Raw genomic sequence first — 21,213 nt, 5'->3', positions numbered from 1 at the left:
TTTACTGTGGGGGTAATTGCATAAACACTTGGGAAGACAATTTTACAGTTACTTAGAAATGTATATATTCACCTACCAAATCACTTAGCTATTACATTCTACATATTTACTCCAAATAAATAAATATGCCCATCCAAAGACTTGATTAATTGCAGCTGTATTTGCAAAATCAAAAACCCAGAACCAACCTAACAAAATTTTGCTTATCCATACAATGGAATACTACTCAGCAATGAAAAAGAATGAAGTAGTGATATAAACAAGGATAAATTTCAAAACACTTATGTTGAGGTTTTTAAATGTTAAATAAAAGGCATGTAGTGTACAAAAACATTATATAAAATTCTTGAAGATATGATCTAATCTATAGGGACAGAAAACAGATCAGTTGTTGCCTGTAGTCAGAAGGTAGGAGAGATGGAATAATAAGAGGTATTAGTCACAAAAAACCTTCTTGTACTTTTGTATATGTTCACTATTTATATATGTCAAACCATACCAAGCTGTATTTCTAAATTAGCATATACCATTGTGAAAGTATAGATTAAAAACAAATCCTAGGAAATAAGAAGACATATCTCAGTAATCTGTCTTTGTAAAAATCAAGAAGCTTTGTGGGTGCCTGGGAGGCTCAGTCAGTTAAGCATCTGACTTTGGCTCAGGTCACGATCTCATGGCTCATGAGTTCGAGCCCCACATGGGGCTCTGTGCTGACAGCTCGGAGCCTGAAGACTGCTTTGGATTCTGTGACTCCCTCTCTTCTGCCACTCTACTGCACATTCAAGGTTTCTCTCTCCTTCAAAAATAAACATTAAAAAACTTTTTTTAATTAAAAAAAATAAAAACTGTATTTTTCAACAAAGGTCAAGGCAATTCAATTTTAAAAAATAATCCTTTAAAAATATTCTAAAATAATTTTTATCCATAAGGAAAAAAATCTCTACCCCAAACTCACATTGAATTAAAAAACTCAAAACGGATCATAGATATAAATACAATACTTAAAATTATAAAATATCCAGATTAAAACGTGAAAGAGTATCATTTTAACTGATTTGGCAAAAATATTTTAGGTAGGACAAGTTGTACAAGAAAAATATCAGTAAGTTGGACTTCACAAAAATAAAACAAAATTTTTTGACACATTGTTAAAAATTAAAAAAATGAGTCAAATAGTAGAAAAAATATTTTGAAAACACATCCGAAAAACCACTTAAGCATACATTAGTAATAATAACATAAACAGTTAACAAAAGAAATATTTGAACAGACACATCATAAAATAAGATATATGAGTGGCAAATATATGCATAAAAATAGGTGTGTCATCATTATTCATGAAAAGAATACCAATAAAAACCAAACTGAGAACCTCAACAGATAAATTCCATGCACTAAGTGAAAACAGCTCAATGCAAAAGTGTACATATATATGATTTAATGCACATGGTATTTGGAAAAGCCAAACCAAACTAAGTGATTTCCAGGAGCTGGAGAGATGGAGATAACTGCTTAAAAGAGATACAAGAACATGTAAATGTTCTATACTTTGATTTCTGTGTTGGCTAAATCAGTGTATAATTTTTATGCACAATTTATAGGACTGTATACGTAAAATACTGTATTTTACTGTATAGAAAGTATATCCCTCAAAACTGACTTAAAAATATCTAACAAGACTGGTTAGGAGAAAGGCACATGGAGAGAGACTTCAGTTACTAATATCAAAATTGAAAAAGGATATATTATCATGAATCCTATAGATAAAGAAGAAAACAGAATATTAAATTCTTTATGTTAGTACATTGACAATGTAGGCAAATCTGATAAATTCCTTGCAAATACTTCTTACCAACACTGAAATAAGAAAAAAAATAGAATTCAGAAACTGAAGAGTAAGCCTTGTATCTGCTAAAAAATGATTTTATAATGAAAATAGTTTCTGTAAAGCACATCCAGGAACGGATGGCTTAACTGCATAAAGTTTTAAATATTTCAGGACGAGATACCAATGAAGTACAGATATTTGGAGGGGAAAAAAGGAAATGAACATTTTTCATATCATGAGGCTTACATATGACTCAAGGCAAGAGCAACAGGTGGTAAGGAATTTTCACCATCACAACAAACTAAAAACAGACAAATGTATATAAAACATTCATTTTCAAATATTTAGACAATTGGTATTTGAATTGGATAAATTATGCTCCCCATTCAGATGATGAAGTCCTAACCCTCAGTACCTCAAATGTCACTGTGTTTGGAGATAGGGCTTTCACAAGTTAATTGAGGTAAAATAATGGTGGTTTCTAATGCAATATGGGTGGGTCCTAATGTTAATGTGACTGGTGTCATAGGAAGGTGGTCAACACTAAACAAAGACAGTCATCTACAAGGCAAGGAGAGAGACCTTAGAAGAAAGCAACACTGCCAACCCTGATCTCCAACTTCCAGTTTCCAGAATTGTGAGAAAAGAAATTTATGTCGTGTAAGCCACCCAGTCCGTGGTACCTTGTTACGGCAACCCTAGAAAATGAATAAACATTGCAGAACTGTGACCTTGAGAAGAAAGTAACAAGGTAAGCCCTGTTACCACCAAGACTTTCTGCCTGTAACCAATTTTTGGACTGCAGCACATAAGGAAGTAATTAAACAGAGTACTGCTGTCCCACTGACTTGAGGACACAAATATGGTCGTTTTTGGAGGCTGAAGGTGATGAAATTTGAAGTGTAGACTACTAAAGAGAAGTCGTTTCTGAAGATGTGAAACTCCAAAATCTTTATAGGTGTCCTCTTAAGTCTTTGGCTGCGTAGTAAACTACACATATGTAAGGGAAAATTCCATGAAGCCTAGCAAAATACTCCAAAATCATACTAGAATAGAAGATGTTTGATTTCTGTCTAATCAAAAAAGAGACACCTTTTTAAAAACCTAATGAAATTAGCATAGAACATAAAAAGTCATTCATTAATCTTAGGGCTTAATTAGCTTTAAAACAATGTCTACTCTAGATCCATCTTATCACACCTTAATATAAATGTTCAAAGGATCAACATAATTTTCAAGTGACTAATCTTTCTGCCAATACTAACTTCAACACCTGACAAAGGGAAAAAGATATTGTGCAAAGACACAAAAATATATTAAAGTGTCCAGCATTCATTAAATTTACCCAAGAGAATGAAACCATATGTTCACATAAAGTCATGTTCACATAAAGTCTCGGTCACAAATGTTCATGGCAGTTTTATTTATTTATTTATTTATTTATTTATTTATTCATTCATTCATTACAAAAGATAACCTAAATGCCCATCAAAAGTTGAGTGAATGGGGGCACCTGGGTGGCTCAGTTGGTTAAACATCTGTCCGACTTTGGCTCAGATCATGATCTCGCAGTTTGTGAGTTTGAGCCCTGCGTTAGGTTCTGTGCTTACAGCTCAGAGCCTGAAGCCTATTTGGATTCTGTCTCCCAATCCCTCTGCCCCTCCCCTGCTCTCACTCTGTCTGTCTCTCTCAAAAATAAATAAACATTAAAAATTAAAAAAAAAAGTTGAATGAATGAAAACATTTTAGTATACATACAATGGACTTCCAGGAATGAAAAAATAAAATAACCCACAAGGATTAATCAAAATAATTATGTTGATCAACTTTTCATGTAACTATACTTTCTTTTGTAAAGTATGTGGTCAAATATTTCGCAAATTTGTACTGGGTTGTTTTTATTCTCGTTAATGATTTTTAGGAGTTCTTTATCTATTTCATACATTGTCATTTGTCAAAAGACAAAAATCATTTCACACTATATGATTACATTATAAGATTCTAAAAATAAAAATTCTATAGTGACAGAAATCTGATCAATATATTTCTTTAGAAATCTTCATTTTGATACAATGGGATATCACCTCCTCCCTGTCAGAATGGCTGAAGTCAACAACACAAGAAACAACAGGTGTTGGTTAGAATGTGGAGAAAGGGGAACACTTTGCACCGCTGATGGGAATGCAAACTGGTACAGCCACTGTAAAAATACTAATTGACAGGAGTACATGCACCTCAATGTTTATAGCAGTACTATCTACAATAGCCAAATTATGGAAACAGCCCAAGTGTCCTTCAACTGATGAACCAAAGAGCCACTTCTTTATCCAAAGAAGATGCAGTACATATAAACAATGGAATATTGTTCAGCCATAGAAAGAAAGAAATCTTGCCATTTGTAACAATATGAATGAAGCTAGAGTATTATGCTAACCAAAATAAGTCAGGAAGAGAAATACAAATATCATGTGATTTCACTTATATGTGGAATTTAAGAAAGAACATAAATGGGCAAATGAAAAGAGAGAGAGAGGCAAAGCAAGAAACAGACTCTTAACTATAGAGAACAAATTGACATTGTGAAATTGATAAAAACTTAAAAAAATAAAAGAAATAAAAGTAATGTTCTGTTTGAGAGCATGCATAATAAAGCTTATTTATGCACATCTCTGGAGAAAAGTATTATTGATTTCACTTGACATTTCCTATATAAAGTTTGAAAGTGTACAAGTATCTTTCACACCAACAGTTGGTGTAAAGATGCTGTTCATTTTACCATTCTAGTGGGTGTGTAATAGTATATTCTGGTTTTATTTTGCATTTCCCTAAAGAGTAATTATGGTAAGCAGTTTTTCATGTTATCTGTCATCTGGATATCTTCTTCAATTAATTCTCTGTTCAAAATTACCCATGTTTGGGGGAATGATGTTGTATTCTTAATACTGAGAGTTAAAAGAAATCGACACATTATAGACATACGTTTCCTGAACTACACAAAAAGGAAAATAAAACCTGAAACAAAACTGAAATCATAGCACAAAATTGGTTGATATCAATCCAAATATATAAATAACCATTTTAAATAGGAATCGTAAATACACCAATAAAAACAAAGATTGTCACAATGCATACAATAAAAAGACTTAACTGTATATTGTTTATGACACACCCATTTTACATTTAAAGATTCAGATAGGTTAACAGCAAAGGAATAAATAAAAATATACCATGCTAATGATGATTAGATGAAATCTGGGATAGCTATATTAATTGCAGACAAATCAAATTTCCATACAAAGAAAGTTATGAGGGATAAAGAAGGGCCACAAAATGATAAAGAGGTTAATTCTTAAGAAGTCACAACAATTCTAAACCTGCTTGCAACTAACAACAAAATATCTAAATATGTGGCCACAAAACTGATAAAATTCAAGGTAGAAATATAAATTCAAGGTCTTAGGTGGAGACAACAACATTCCTCTGCTAATAATCAATACATGGAAGACCCATTGAAACAAGGGTATAGTTGGTCTGTAGTGCATTATCAAGTAACTTGATCTAATTGACATGTTTAACACTTCTGTTAATTAACAGCAGAATACACATTCTTCAAGTTTGCATGGTACTTTTAAAAGATATGACACATTATGGGACATAAAACATATCTTAACAAATTAAAAACAATAAAAATTATTGTTAAATACAAAGTATTCATGTACTGTCAAATGTATTGTTAAATACAAAGTATATTCTATTGCAGTGGAATTAAATTAGTAAACAACAGGAATATAGCTGGGAAATACTCAAATATGTTGGAACTAAACAACACATTTTTAAATAGCACATGGGTCAAAGAAAAAGTTTCAAAAGAAATTTAATTTTTTTTTAATTTAATTAAAATGAAAAAAAAGTTGTCTAAATTTTTGATATGAAGAAAAATCTGTTCTTAGAGGAAATTTCTATCATTAATAATGATATTTGAGAGGCAGAAAGTTATAAAATCAATAATCTAAACTTCCATGGTATTGGAATTTGTAATAATAAATATGTGTTTAATCATCCTCCCCTTTCTGGCAAAGAGCTCCTAAAACCTTTGGAATCTCCTAAGTTATACGAGTGTTAAAGTTGGCTGGATATTCACAACAATCCCTTTTCAACCCCACCCAGCTTATGTTAATGAGGTGACTTTTGGAAAGTGTCTTGGGATGGGCCTGGTCAACATAAAGACCAAGTGATTCCAGGATTGGAACTTTCAGCTGCTCCCCAGAACACACCTCCAATGAAGGGAGAAGCACGGAAGCTTGAGTGCAATCATCAACTACCAATTATTTAATCAATCGTACCTATGTAATGAAGCATCCATACCCAAAAGTACAGAGTTTAGAGAGCTTCTGGGATGGTGAACATGTACAGGTGGTGGGAGAGTGGTGTGTCCAGAGGAGTTATGAAAGCTTTGCACCCCTTTCCCTATACCTTTCGCTATGCATCTCTTCAAAAAAAAAAAAAAAAAAAAAAAAAAAAAACCACACAGAGAAAAATCAACATAGCCAAAAGCTAGTTCTTTTTAAAAAATTAATAAAATTGCTATGACTGTAGCAAGGCTAACAAAAATAAGATTCAGAAAGTGAAAATACTAACAATATCATAACTAAAGAAGGAATATCCCCACTAATCTCATGGAAATGAAAAGGATAATAAAAGACCTCTATGAACAATTCTATGCCCACAAGTTTGATATCTTAAATGAAATGGAAAAAATTCTCAAAAGACAAAACGACCAATACTCCTAAATGAGGAACAGATAACCTGAATAGGTATATATCTCTTAAAGAAACAGAATCAATTATTAGTTATTTTCCAAAAAAAAAAAAAAGCATTAGACCCAAAAGATTTTACCAGTGAATTCTAACAAACGTTAAGTGTAAAAATTACATCAATTCTCTAATCTATTCCAGAAGATAGAAGAAGAGGAAACATTTCTATATGAACACATGAGGCCAGCATTACACTAACATCAAAACTAGGCAAAAATTTAAAATTACACCAAAAATAATTAGGCACCTATGAATAAACCTAACCAAAGAGGTGAAAACCTCTACTCTGAAAACTATGTAAAATATTAATGAAAGAAATTGAAGACAACACCAAAAAATTGAAAGATATTCCATGCTCATGGATTGGAATAATAAATATTGTTAAAATGTCTGTACTAACCAAAAAAATAAATAAATAAATAAAAAAATCTTTATAAAGTAGCATTCAATGAAATCCTTATAAAATACCAAAAGCATTTTTCACAGTACGAGAACAAACAATCCTAAAATTTGTATGGAATCACAAAAGACCCCAAATAGCTGAAGAAATCTTGAAAAAGAAAAGCAAAGCTGGAGGCATCACAATTCAAGACTTGAAGGTGTACTACAGAGCTATAGTGATCAAAATACTATGGTACTGGCACAAAAATGGACACATTGATCAACAAAATATAATCGAAACCCACAAATAAAGCCACAGTTATCTGGTCAATTAATCTTCCATAAAGCAGGAAAAAAATATCCAATAGAAAAATGACAACCTCTTTAAAAAATGGTGTTGGGAAAACAACACTGGTGTTGGACAGCAACATTCAAAAGAATGAAACTGGACCGCGTTCTTATACCATACCGAAAAAAAAAAAAAGGGTTAAAGACCTCAATATAAAACCTGAAGCCATAAAAACCCTAGAAAAGTACACAGGCAGTAATTTTTCTGATATCGGCCATAGCATCATTTCTCTAGACAGGTGACTTGAAGCAAGGGAAACAAAAGCAAAAAAGTAAACTATTGGGACTACATCATAGAAAACTTCTTGAACAGCAAAGGAAATGATTAACAAAACTAAAAGTCAATCTATGGAATGGGAGAAGATATTTGCAGATGACATATCCAGTAAAAAGTTAGTATCCAAAATTTATAAAGAAATTAAGCACCTCAACGCCCCAAAAATAAATAATCCAATTAAAAACGGGCAAAAAACATGAACAGAATTTTTTCCAGAGAAGGCATACAGATGACCAACAGACACATGAAAAGATGTTCAACATCATTCATCATCAGGGAAATGCAAATCAAAACCACCATGAGATATGACCTCATACCTGTCAGAATGGCTAAAATCAACAACACACATATTGGCAAGAATGTGAAGAAAAAAGAACACTCATGCAGTGTTGATGGGAATGCAAACCAGTGCAGTCATAGAAAACAGTATGAAGCTTTCTTAGGAAGTTGAAAATAGAACTACCTGATAATCCAGCAATTGCACTACTGGGTATTTACCCAGAGAATTAAAAAACACTAATTTAAAGGTACACATGCACTCCTATGTTTATTGCAGCATTATTTACAATAGCTTAACAGTAAAAGCAGCCTAAGTGTCTATCGATACATGAATAAAGAAGTAGTGTGCGTGTGCGTGTGTGTGTGTGTGTGTGTGTAATGGAATATAATTTAGACATAAAAGAATGAAATCTTGCCATTTGTAACTACATGGATGGAGCTAGAGAGCATTAGGTTAAATGAAATAAGTTAGAGAAAGACAAATGCAATGTGATTTCAGTCACAGGTGGAATTTAAGAAACAAAACAAATGAGCAAAGGGAAAAAAGAAAAAGAGAGAAAGAGAGAAACCCAGAAACAGATTCTTATTTATGGAAAACCAACTGATGGTTACCAGAAGGGGATTGAGTGGGGAGATGGGTGACATAGAAGATGAGATTTAAGAAGTGAATCCTTCTCATGATGAGAACTGGGTGAAGTATAAAACTATTGAATCATTATATTATTCACCTGAAACTAACATTACATTTTATGTTAAATACTTGGAATTAATCTCCTCACCATCTTGAGGAGAAACAAGCCAGTCAAAAATATATTACTAAGAAGAAAAACAACAAACTAATATCTCTCACAAGCAGAGATGCAAAAATCCTTAACAACAACGACAACAACAACAACAACAAAATATTAGCAAATTGAAACCAACAATGTATAAAATAATTATGTGCCACCACCCACCAAGTTTGCAAGACTGATTAAACGTTCAGTTATTTTTTAAAAATTTATTTTAGAGAGAGAGCAGGGGAGAGGGGCAGAGAGAGAGAGAGAGAGACTCAAGCAGGCTCCATGCTCAGCACAGAGTCCAGTGTGGGGCTCTATCTCACGACTCTAGGATCATGATGAGCTGAAGTCAAGAGTTGGATGCTCAACCAACTGAGCCATCCAGGCGCCACTCAGTTATTAATCAATGTATTTCAAACATCCATAGACAAGCAAAAATGTCCTTTGCTCATCATTATTCTTCAACATCATACTGGAAATTTTGGCTAGTGCAACAGTACAATAAAAGGAAATACGACATGTACTTTAGAAAAAGGAAGAATTATCTCTACTTGCAGATAACAATATTGTTTAAGGAGAAAATCACAAAGAATTAACTAAAAAACAAACAGAAAGAACAAATATACACAGCAAAGTTGCATGTTATGAGGTTAATATACAAAAGCAAATTCCCTTCCTGCATACTAGAAATGGACTATAGGAATTTGAAATTAGAGGGGCAAACACTACCAGTTGCAAACACACAGCCCCCAATATAATAATTAGATACATATCTAACAAAAATATATTAAACCTATATTCATAAATTTATAAAATACTGGAAAAAAAACAAAGATCTAAATAAATGGAAAGATATTTTCTATTCATGAATTGGAAGACATACAGTTGTTAAGATTCAATTCTTCCCAACTTGATCTATAGGTTAAATGCAATCCTAGTAAAAAATCCAGTTAGCTATTTTGTGATTATTGACAAACTATTTCTAAATTTATATAAGAAGGCAAAGACCTAGATATTCAACACAATACTAAGGAAGAAAAACAAATTTGGAGTATTCACACTACCTGATTTCAAGATTTTAATGGTACAGTAATCACTATAACATTGTATTGGCAAAACAATAGACACATAGATCAAATAGACCTACATGTAATAATCAATGAATCTTTGAAAAGGAATAAAGGCAAGTCAGTGAAAAATGATAGTCTTTTATTTTTTTAATTAAAATTTTTTTAACTTTTATTCATTTTTGAAGGACAGTGGAGGGAAGGGCAGAGAGAGAGAGGGAGACACAGAATCTGAGGCAGGCTCCAGGCTCTGAGCTGTCAGCACAGAGCCCAAGGTGGGGCTCAAACCCACAAACCACAAGGTTATGACCTGAGTGAAAGTCGGCCACTCAACCAACTGAGCCACCCAGCAGCCCATACAGTCTTTTAAATCAATGCTGCTGGAACAATGGACAACCATATGCAAAAAAAAAATAATAAAAAAGGAAAGAAAGAAAGAAAGAAAGAAAGAAAGAAAGAAAGACAAAAGAAAAAGAAAAGAAAAAAGAATCTGAAGATATGAAGATAGCCCTTATAGTTTTCACAAAAATTTAGTAAAAATGGGTCTTAGACTTAAAATTATAAAATTTCTTGAATGAACATAAAAGAAAATACATATGACTTTCATTTCAGTTTGAGTTTTTATTAAAAAAATTTTTTTTAACGTTTATTTATTTTTGAGACAGAGAGAGACAGAGCATGAACAGGGGAGGGGCAGAGAGAGAGGGAGACACAGAATCTGAAACAGCCTCCAGGCTCTGAGCTGTCAGCACAGAGCCTGACGCAGGGCTTGAACTCACGGACTGTGAGATCATGACCTGAGCCGAAGTCGGACACTTAACCGACCAAGCCACCCAGGCGCCCCCAGTTTGAGTTTTTAAATACAACATCAACAGCATGACCCTTCAAAGAGAAGAACTGATGTATAACTTTATTAAAATTTAAAACTTCTCTACAAAAAACACTCTTAAGGGAATGAAATAGAGAACAAACACCTTAAAAGAAAATATTTGTAAATGCATATCTGGAAATCAAAACCTCGTATCTAAAATATAATTTTTTTTTTAACTCAACATTAAGAAAACAAATAATCCAATTAACAAAATGGGCGGATCTGAATAGAAAGTGTACAGATCACAAAGAAACATATGAAAAGATGTTCAAATCATTTGTTAGGAGAAAGCTACAAATTAAAATCACAATGAGATATCATACATAAATATTAGAATAACCAAAATCCAAAGCTGACAATACTAAGAGCTGACACTGTCACAGAGCATAGGAACTCTCATTCATTACTACAGATAAGGCAAAGTAGTACAGCCACAGACATACATTTAGGTAGTTTGTTATTAAATCAGATACAGTTTACCATATAGTCCTGAAATCAGGCTCAGAGAACTCCAACTGAGTTGAATATTTATGTCCAAAAAAAAAAAAAAAAAAAATCCACATAGATGTTTACAGTAGCTTATTCATAATTACCCAAAACTGGAAGCAACCAAAATATTCATTATTATGTGACTGGATAACAAACTTTAGTATATCCATATAACAGAGTGATAAAAATAAATATGCCATCAAACCATGAAAAGACCTGGAAGAAACCTAAATGCATATTGCAAAGTGAGAAAAGACAGTCTGAAAAAGGTGCATAGTATATGATTTCAATTGTATGCATTTCCAGAAAAAACAAAACTAATGAGATTTGTCAAAATCTAGAGAAATTTACGGCCCAAAAATTCCCTTAATGAACGCAATTTTTTAAAACTTCATTTAGATATTTCAAGATGGATTAAAGAATGTGAGAAAATAATCTGAATGTCTTAAAATAAATAAACTATATCAGTTATGGCGATAGGACAGTAAAATAACAATTCAACCAATTTTGAAAATGAATGGAATCTGTAAGACTAAAGGGAATGGAACTTCACATAAGCCCTGAAAAAGTATTGGTTCCCACTGAGTACAGGTTAAATATTCTGAATCTACTATACATACATACTGGAATTGAACAAGTAACTAAATTGATTGTTTCTCATTGTGGGCCAAGTTTTTCATTGTTACGGTAAGAGTTTACAGAAGGCACAAAGAACAGGCTAAAATGTTCCATGTGATAATGGATTTTAATCTATTGAAACCATCAGTATGAACTTTAGCTTCATATGTGAAAGAGCAAACCTACGCCAGCCGACTCCATCTTGTTCTGTGTCCTCCACCTTGAGTGACATGGCCCCTTTCCTGGAAAATCGCAAAAACCTCAGACCACGCCTCCTCCCCTTGAGTAACCTCCAGCTCACCCGTTCAAACTTCCCTATCAAAACACGCCTGGTGACCTGCGTAACGGGATTCCGACCCTTCCCCAGCCAATCGGCGGAGGCCACAGCCATTACCTCACCAACTGCCCCTAGACCCCCATAAAATCTTTGTGCTTTTATAACTCGCTCTCTCTCCCTGGCATCTCACCGCTGCGTCGGTGCAGGTAGGGGATTGAGCTTGAGCTAGCTCGAATAAAGGCTCTTTGCTTTTGCATCAGACTCGGCTCCCTGGTGGTCTTTGGGGATCACGAATTCTGGGCATAACAATGGACACAGATGGTTCCATATAGAAATATGTATAGACATATATACAAGGCATTCCTGTCGCAATGATCACAGCTAGCCTCAGATTTTGGTTTTCGATACCACTATTAAAAAAAAAAAAAAAAAGAACTAGACATCCTTCGAATATCTGCTGAATCTAGATTTTGGGCAGAAAAGATACAATTTTATCTAGGAAGTGTCTTGGAGTACCAGAAAGTAGTAAAAGTTTTAAAAACCAAATCTCAGTGATAGAGTATGTCAAAGGGACCCAAGAACCAACTGAAAGAATTTCAAATAGCCAAAGCTAGTAAAATTAGAACTACATAAATACACTTGTATCGGATTATAAACTAATGTATAAAATAATTTAAGAGACGCCTTTAATTTTTTTTTTAATGTTTATCTATTTTTGAGAGAGAGAAAGAAAGAGTGTGTGAACAGGGGAGGAGCAGAGATATAGGGAGACACAGAATCTGAAGCAGGCTCCAGACTGCCCGTCAGCACAGAGCCTGACGTGGGACTCGAACCCACAAACTGCAAGATCATGACCCGAGCTGAAGTTGGACACTTAACCAACTGAGCCACCCAGATGGTTTAAAATAATTTAAGAGACTTCTATTTCTGGGTCTGCAGGTAAGGAGCTTGGAAGTTATTACTCCATCCTAACAACAAGTTAAAACCTGAACAGAATGAAAGCCAAATTTTCCTAAATCAGTAAGAGAAAAGACGACACAGGGCAAAACTCTGCTCAGGAGAATGAAGAGAAAAACATAGTTTACCAGAGCAGAAACTCACAACAGGAAGACTGCCATGGGAACCAGTACTGGAGGAGGAAAACTTAACTGTAAATATGAATTACAGGAAGCTCAGTGCAGACAAGTCAGAGAGCTAAAAACTCCAGGGGACCCAGTCCTTGGGGCCGGTGGGGGGGGGGGGGGGAGCAGGGGGAGGGATGGGTGGTCTGACAATAATGGGAGATTTCCTTCCAGAAGCTCAAATAGGTCCTGCAATAAATATCAAGGAAAATCCCCTTCCTGCTCCTGCACAGGGGAAAAGGAATTATTTTGAAACATCCCAGAGCACTCTATTCTTAACAAGGCTGCCCTCAGGGGAAACTAATTAACCAGAAGCTAACTGACCTAGAGAAAGGAAAGGGAAATACCCAACTCTAGCCTGTTCTGGCCATCTGATCCTCTGTGGGTGGGAGGCACCAGGAAAAAAGTTTGAGAAACATTTGTGAAATTCACAGTCCAGAGGCAGAAGCTTACCAAGCCGAAGACCTAATCATAGGGATTATACAATGCTTCCCCTCCCTGCACATCTCACCATCAAACATACTAAGGCCTAATTAGAGTGGTTCCTTTTACCTAGAATGCAATGTCCAGCTATCAAGAAAAAAGTTACAAACCATAACAAAAGGCAAAAAACACAATTTGGAAAGCCAGAGCAAGCATCAGAACCAGAGATGGTTGGGATATTGGAATGATCATAATGGGGCTTTTAAAATAATTTAACATGAGTCTATACTAAAATAAATCAATCATGGAATAAATAAATACAAGGAAGAATGTAGACACGTCTTATGTGCAGGGAAATGCCAAATATTGAGTGTAGACACTCTGTCCTTCTTGGGGTAAAGTATAACTCCTTAGTTCCTTAAGTATAGGCTGCACATTGTGATTTCCATACAAGGAGTACATTATGGAAAGAGGATCAAGTAATTTCAATAGGGAAGAACTTGGCAAACACTACCTCAGCCAAGTAATCAAAGTCACCATGAAAAGTAAAAGTAATGCTTACAGTATGTACTCAATATGATAAAAATGACACTTTACTGCCATGGTCCGCCTTTCAAAAATAAAAATAAAAATAAAAAACTGCTGCAGTCTAATCATGAGAAAAACATCAGACAAATCCCAGTTGAGAGACATTTTGCAAAGTATCTTCCCAGTACTCCTCAAAACTGTCAATGTCATAAAAATCAAGGAGTGTCTGAGAAATTGTCATAGCCAGGAGGAGTCCAAAAAGACCTAACAGTTAAATGCAACATGGTCTGCATGGGCTCCTGGAACAAAAATACCACGTTAGGGAAAAATATGCAAATCTTTATGAAGAATAGTCTTTAATTAAAAATACTGCATCAATATTGGTTTGTTAATTGTGACAAATAAATTCTGTGGTAATGTAAAATATTCAAATAGAAGAAACAGGCATGGGCATGGGGTATACAGGAACTCTCTGTACTATATTCTCAGTACTTCTGTAAATTCAAAATTGTTCTAAAACATGTTTATTACTAATATATAGTTTGATTATGTTTATTAATAAAATGATGTGAATAACTAGTGCGTGTATAAAAAGATGACCTTTTTTTCGGAAACTTATGTCATTTCAGTATTTGATGTCACACAAATATTGTTTCCTCACAGTCCCCCCTAACCTTGAATCGTTGATGGTTTTTCTCTTTTTACTCCTCTTGCTCACTGAACAGTTTTGACCTGTCTTTATCTACTATATCCACAAAAGTGCTGTTATTCAGTTGTGAATCATCCCCACCCATTTTGCCAAGAGTTAGAAAAAATACTATGCAAAAATTTGTTTAATAAGGATAGACAATGATTCACAGTGTCCAAAGATGCCATTAAGATAACAAATAATACATGTCTCTTTGAATAGATGAAAAGGAAATTACTAAAAAATAAATAAGAGTCCAAATTATTTTTGGCTTTGAGCACAGTTTAAACCACAGTATTTATTTCCTCTAAAAGCTTCATAATTATCACATAATGTTTCTTTTAATCAATTATGTTGCAACTTCCTTCAAAGTGATTAATATAACAATTGGTACTTTCATATAATTACATACAATTTCGTTAATGAAAAGTAATTTTACTTTAATACTGAAGGGTGGTGAGGCATTTTACATGGGCATGCACACATAGATATATTTAATAATTATATATATTCTATACACATATAGAATACATATAGATATATAGAATATATATAGATATCTATATCTATATAGATATAGAAATATATATATAATTATATAATCATTATATAGATACATAAGAAAGTTGACAAAATGGGATAGTGCATATAGTGAAAGTAAATGAGATAAAAATCATTTATGAAGCTTATTGTATTGCAGGTCCATAATGCAGAAGGGTACTTCAAATTATTTTAGTTATTTTCCTGAGGTTTTAGGCCCATTGCATGTATAATCATTCATCTATAAATTCTATCAGTAACAATCTGAAAGAGATTATAGAATGAAAAGAAAAACTAAATATACATATATATATATATAAACTTTAAATAGTAATGAAGGTAGAAACAAGACAAATAAACAGAAGTTCCTGAACAGTACAGTTTAATGGGGAAGAAAGAATACACAAAATAGGTACTAGCGGGCTGTAAGGCAAAGTATGTACACACACACACACGCACACACGCACACGCGCACACACACACACACACACACATCTTATACTCTTTATCTATACATCACACTTTCTGCTCAATTTTCTTCTATCGTACAGATTTTTATAAATGCTGGATATGTGATTGGCCTTATTCATTGGTTGACCCACACCCCTTTTTTTAATGTTTATTTATGTTCTAGAAAGACAGAAAGCACACGAGCTGGGGAGGGACAGAGAGAGGAACAGAGGATCTGAAGCAAGGTCTGTGCTGACAGCAGAGAGCTCCATGTGGAACTCGAACTCATGAGCTTTGAGACCATGACCTGAGCAGAAGTCTAATCCTTAACCAACTGAGCCACCCAGGGGCCCAAGCTCTCTGAAATCAATACAGTTAATTGCTGTTTGTAAAAATTGTTTTCTTTTCAAACCCTGTTAATTCAAAAAGAGATTAAGAACATGTTTTTGAGAAATTTATTTGAAATTGTTTAGAAAAAATTATTTAAATTTTGATAAACAACTGTGCTTAAGTTTATTGCTTCCACTATAGCTGAAATTGATAAAAACCTAAGTAGAGTAAGAAAGGAGATATGATAGGTATTAGTGACCATTTTATCATTAAAAAGAATACCTTTCTGAACATAATAGGGAACTGTGTACTTTCTGAAGTGTATTTGCTGAAAAACTTTTACAGAAGAATACAGTTTTCAAAGTTCACCCCTTTCTTTTCACAATGTCAAAACAACTCGTATTTTTCTATGAATGTTCAGATGGAGAGAATGTACCTGGATGAATTACACTCTTATGGGGAAGGGATGGACCACTGAGCTCCTCTAACATTTCATCTGCGAAGATTTACTCTTTTCTACTGAGGGTGGAGGATGAGAGAATGGGACTTAGCATTCTGTCCATTTGCATTCCAGTCACTGAAATAATAACTGCTATATTGTGTCTAGAATAGAAAAGGTGCTTTAAAATAAGGGCATTCTCTCGAATCTTAATAGTTTCCACTATAAAGACTGAGGACAGTTCTTCCTAGATTCACTGTTTCAGAGAACTGTTATTAGTTGAGTCAAAACTTTAAATGGCTTTTGTTGTAAAATAAACAATTGGTATATGGCACTAGATGACAGGGATGGTCTGAGAATGGTTTATTGTGACAATGCAATCACTTCAAGGTATTAAATTTCAGGATGAAAACTATAAATCATTCACCTTGCCAGAGTGAAGTTTGACTTATTCCTGTGGTCAACATGGGTACGGACACCAAGGGCAAATGAGTCAGAGTAACTTGATGAGAAAAGCTCTAAAGCAAGAACCACATATCTTTTGCCTCTTGTATGAACAAATATGTTAAATTTCCTCTACTATCAATTTTTTTAATTATATGCCAGCCACGCTTATTTTTCTGCTATATGACTTTTATATTATATTATATTATATTATATTATATTATATTATTATATTATATTATATTATATTATATTATATTATATTAAATTATATTATATGTAAGTATATGAATAAGTTAAGGCCAGGGAAACATACCAAGACTATAATTGGTTATAGAAAGTATATTTTTAATTTGTATCCTTGAAACAATTTTAATTTTATATTGATAACTATCTCTAATAACATGGCACTGATATAATTTTGTTTGGTGTCATAGGTATATGTATACTTTGATCCACCTTAAAGAAAAATGGTATAAGAAACCATAGACTTTATTTGAGAGTTAAATTTTATCTTTCTTAAATTACCGAACCGTCATGGCCCTCCAGAAAATGTTTCTCAAATTTTCATGTGTCTATGAACCACCTGGATCCTATAAAAGGCAGATTTGGCACGTGGAGGGGGGAGGCTAAGATTCTTAATTTCAGACTCCATGGTGATACCAATTATTTTCTTCTGCTGATCACAGTTTAAGTAGCAAATACCATAAAGATATATGCTTTTGTATATCAATAGATAAATGAAATAAAGTAAGCTACTTTCAGCTTTAGGACTGGTTAAATTCCAGCACGACTTTTGCCTGAATGACATACAAAAGGTTATTACAAGTACATCATCTAGTTCCCTTTTATCTCTTCCTCTTTTCTCCCATATTTCTTATTTCCATTTAAAATAAATGTCTCAACTACAAACACTTTCATTAAGGACTCATGCTGACTTCAAAGTCAGCAGCACAGCTCAAACATAAGAGCACCTTTAAAAAAAAATGTGCTTCTGGGGCGCCTGGGTGGCGCAGTCGGTTAAGCGTCCGACTTCAGCCAGGTCACGATCTTGCGGTCCGTGAGTCCGTGAGTTCGAGCCCCGCGTCAGGCTCTGGGCTGATGGCTCGGAGCCTGGAGCCTGTTTCCGATTCTGTGTCTCCCTCTCTCTCTGCCCCTCCCCCGCTCATGCTGTGTCTCTCTCTGTCCCAAAAATAAATAAAAAACGTTGAAAAAAAAAATTAAAAAAAAAAAAAATGTGCTTCTGAGAAATGGTAACTTTTGTTACCATTTTCTCCTTCTCTTCTCCCTCCTTGTACAAAGATCTGACAAGGAATCTTCAACCTCATTTGTTTGAAAACAGGAGCCATGGCAAAGGTGAGCGCTGAAGACCAGAAGACAAAGACCATAAATGATCACTTTACTACTTCATTTAGTTTTTGGAAAATATTAAACTATGAATATTCACCTAATACAAAAATTTAAATCCTGTTAAGGCACTTAAAAGATTCACTCAAAAATAACAGCTGAAGATACCCCATTTAAAGGCTCTCAACAATTTGGGAATGTTAATTATGCTTTGTTACTCAGTTTATTACTATACAAAGAGGTTAAAAGTTCTTAAAAATTATATAGATGTATAAATATTTATAAAATATATGCTTTATATAAATATATTTGTATAAAATATAAAAAATTTACATAAAATATATTTGTATTTATATATGTTTTACATGTTTACATATTTTAATTTTTTTTATTAGTTTTCTTTATTTTTGAGAGGCAGAGAGAGACAGAGCATGAGCAGGGGAGGGGCAGAGAGAGAGGGAGACACAGAATCCGAAACAAGCTCCAGGCTCTGAGCTGTCAGCACAGAGCCCGATGCGGGGCCCGAACTCACGAACCACGAGATCGTGACCTGAGCCGAAATCTGATGCTCAACCGACTGAGTGACCCAGGCGCCCCTATATGTTTATATATTTTAAACAAATATATTTGTACAAATGTATGTAAATATCTTTGTACAAATATATTTATATAAAATATGTTTTATTTATACCTTATGTGTTTACAATAGATTTATAAAAAATACATGTATATTTGTATTTACATACATTTAAAAATTTTTAATGTTCATTTATTTTTGAGAGAGAGAGAGAGACAGGCACAGTGTGAACCACAGAGGGGTAGAGAGAGAGGGAGACACAGAATCTGAAGCAGTCTCCAGGCTCTGAGCTGTCAGCACAGAGCTTGATGCAGGGCTGGAATTCAAGAACTGTGAGATCATGACCTGAGCCAAAGTCGGTCGTCCAACTGACTAAGCCACCCAGAAGCCCTGTATTTATGGACATTTTAAAACATATAATGTTACAAGGACACATGGGTGGCTCAGTTGATTAAGCGTCCGAATTTGGCTCAGGTCATGGTCTCACAGTTTGTGGGTTCCAACCCACATCTGGCTCTGCACTGACAGCTCAGGGCCTGCAGTTTGCTTCAGATTCTGTGTCTCCCCCTCTCTCTGCCCCTCTCCTGCTCAAAAAATGAATAAATGTTAATTTTTTTAAACATAAATGCTACATATGACATAAAAATATTTTTATGTAATTATTTTTATCCCCTGAATTACCATTTGTGTAAGAACAACCACCGTTTGCAGATCTCACAGTAATGTAATTCCAGGTTAGCAGCTGCAAAGGCAAAAGCAGCTGTAACCTGGTTTTCAGAGGAATTGGAATCATCTTGCACAGGTCCATTTCAAGTTGGTATGAATACACAGATTGCCCTGACCAGGCTTCCACTTTGGTATAGTAGTTATAAAGATAATACTATAACAAAGAGTTATACTTACTAAATTTGAAGGCATAGTCTATTCTGCTCCAACATTATCTTCAAATGTGTTATGCAGTCTTGATTAAATTTATACAAACAACTGTTGCTTTTGGACAACTGTAAAAGTTTGGGGTCTAGGAAGGTGCACATTTACGTTACACTTACATTAATAAGGCATGTTTTTAAACAGGATAATTTTAATATATTTGGGTGGATTATAAATTATTAAATTGGTTTATACAGTGATTTACTGTAAGTGACGAAGCTAATAGCAGTGTTTTATCCTTTGCTCTTGAAGTGATAACTGGGGAGGTACATGCTCTGTGGTCACTTTTACTTTCAGCACGCTTCACGCTTCTTGCAACACGTTTGTGACTTTCACATACAGAAAAACTTGTCCTCAGAAGTCTTCAGACAAGCAATCCCTGATACAGTTGTATGCAACTATAATAAGTGGAATTTTCAAAGCAATAAAAAGAGAGTTCATAAAACATTGTTTTCATGACAATAGCACAGAAGCAAAATGAATGTAAGGACAATAGATTATTCATTCAATCTACCGTAATTACTGCAAATAACTACACAGCTTACAAATGTGAGCAAATCTCTTAATAAATTCAGAAAATCCACTTAATGGTTGTCTCTCTTCTCTCATTTTAAGTCCAACAACTATCAACTTTTTTTTTTCTCACTGTTTTTGATTTTTATAACCATTTTTGGTTTGAGAGTTACAAATGATAACTGGATATGTATTAAAATGAATTTCAACATATGAAATTGTGTTTGACCAATACAAAACAGGTAATACATACGGGTTGTTTTGGTCAGTAGTTGAACTAACTGAGCTCTTTGAAATGAATCACTACCTTTCTCTATCATGGTCATTGGTTCATAGGTAACTTACATGTACTTCCTACATATTTGTTGAATCGATGAGTAGATGAGTGAATGACTGTCTATCATAAGTGAAGCTGGCTATATGCTTATTTTGTCTGGCAACCATCTCAGGTAAATATTTATCATGTAATGAATATAATTTTTTCTTATCTCTGTCTTAATTTTCATGATTCATTTCCTGTACAATATTTTAGGAAATATTATGACATTTTTGTGTTTCTTAGATGTAATGTACTCTTTTAGGCTAAAGATTAAAGAATGCTAAATGATTCTAGTCCAGTCAGGTAAATAAACTATAAATTATATGTGAAAACTGTTCTAATATTTTAAACAATTTTTGCTTTATTTTATTCATCACTTCAAATTTAATCACAAAATAAACTTGTCATAATATTGGATTAGACAAAACCATCTATGATGATGTTTTAAAAAGATATAATTTGCAGATCAGTTAATATCTTTAGTTCTCTGTGAGAATTTTATTTTTGGGGTATTTCATGAGTCATCCCTCACTCAT

Source organism: Panthera pardus, unplaced genomic scaffold (genome assembly GCF_024362965.1).
Source record: "Panthera pardus isolate Hobbes unplaced genomic scaffold, ASM2436296v1 HiC_scaffold_16, whole genome shotgun sequence".
Taxonomy (NCBI): Eukaryota; Metazoa; Chordata; class Mammalia; order Carnivora; family Felidae; genus Panthera; species Panthera pardus.
This window is presented reverse-complemented; position numbering follows the sequence as displayed.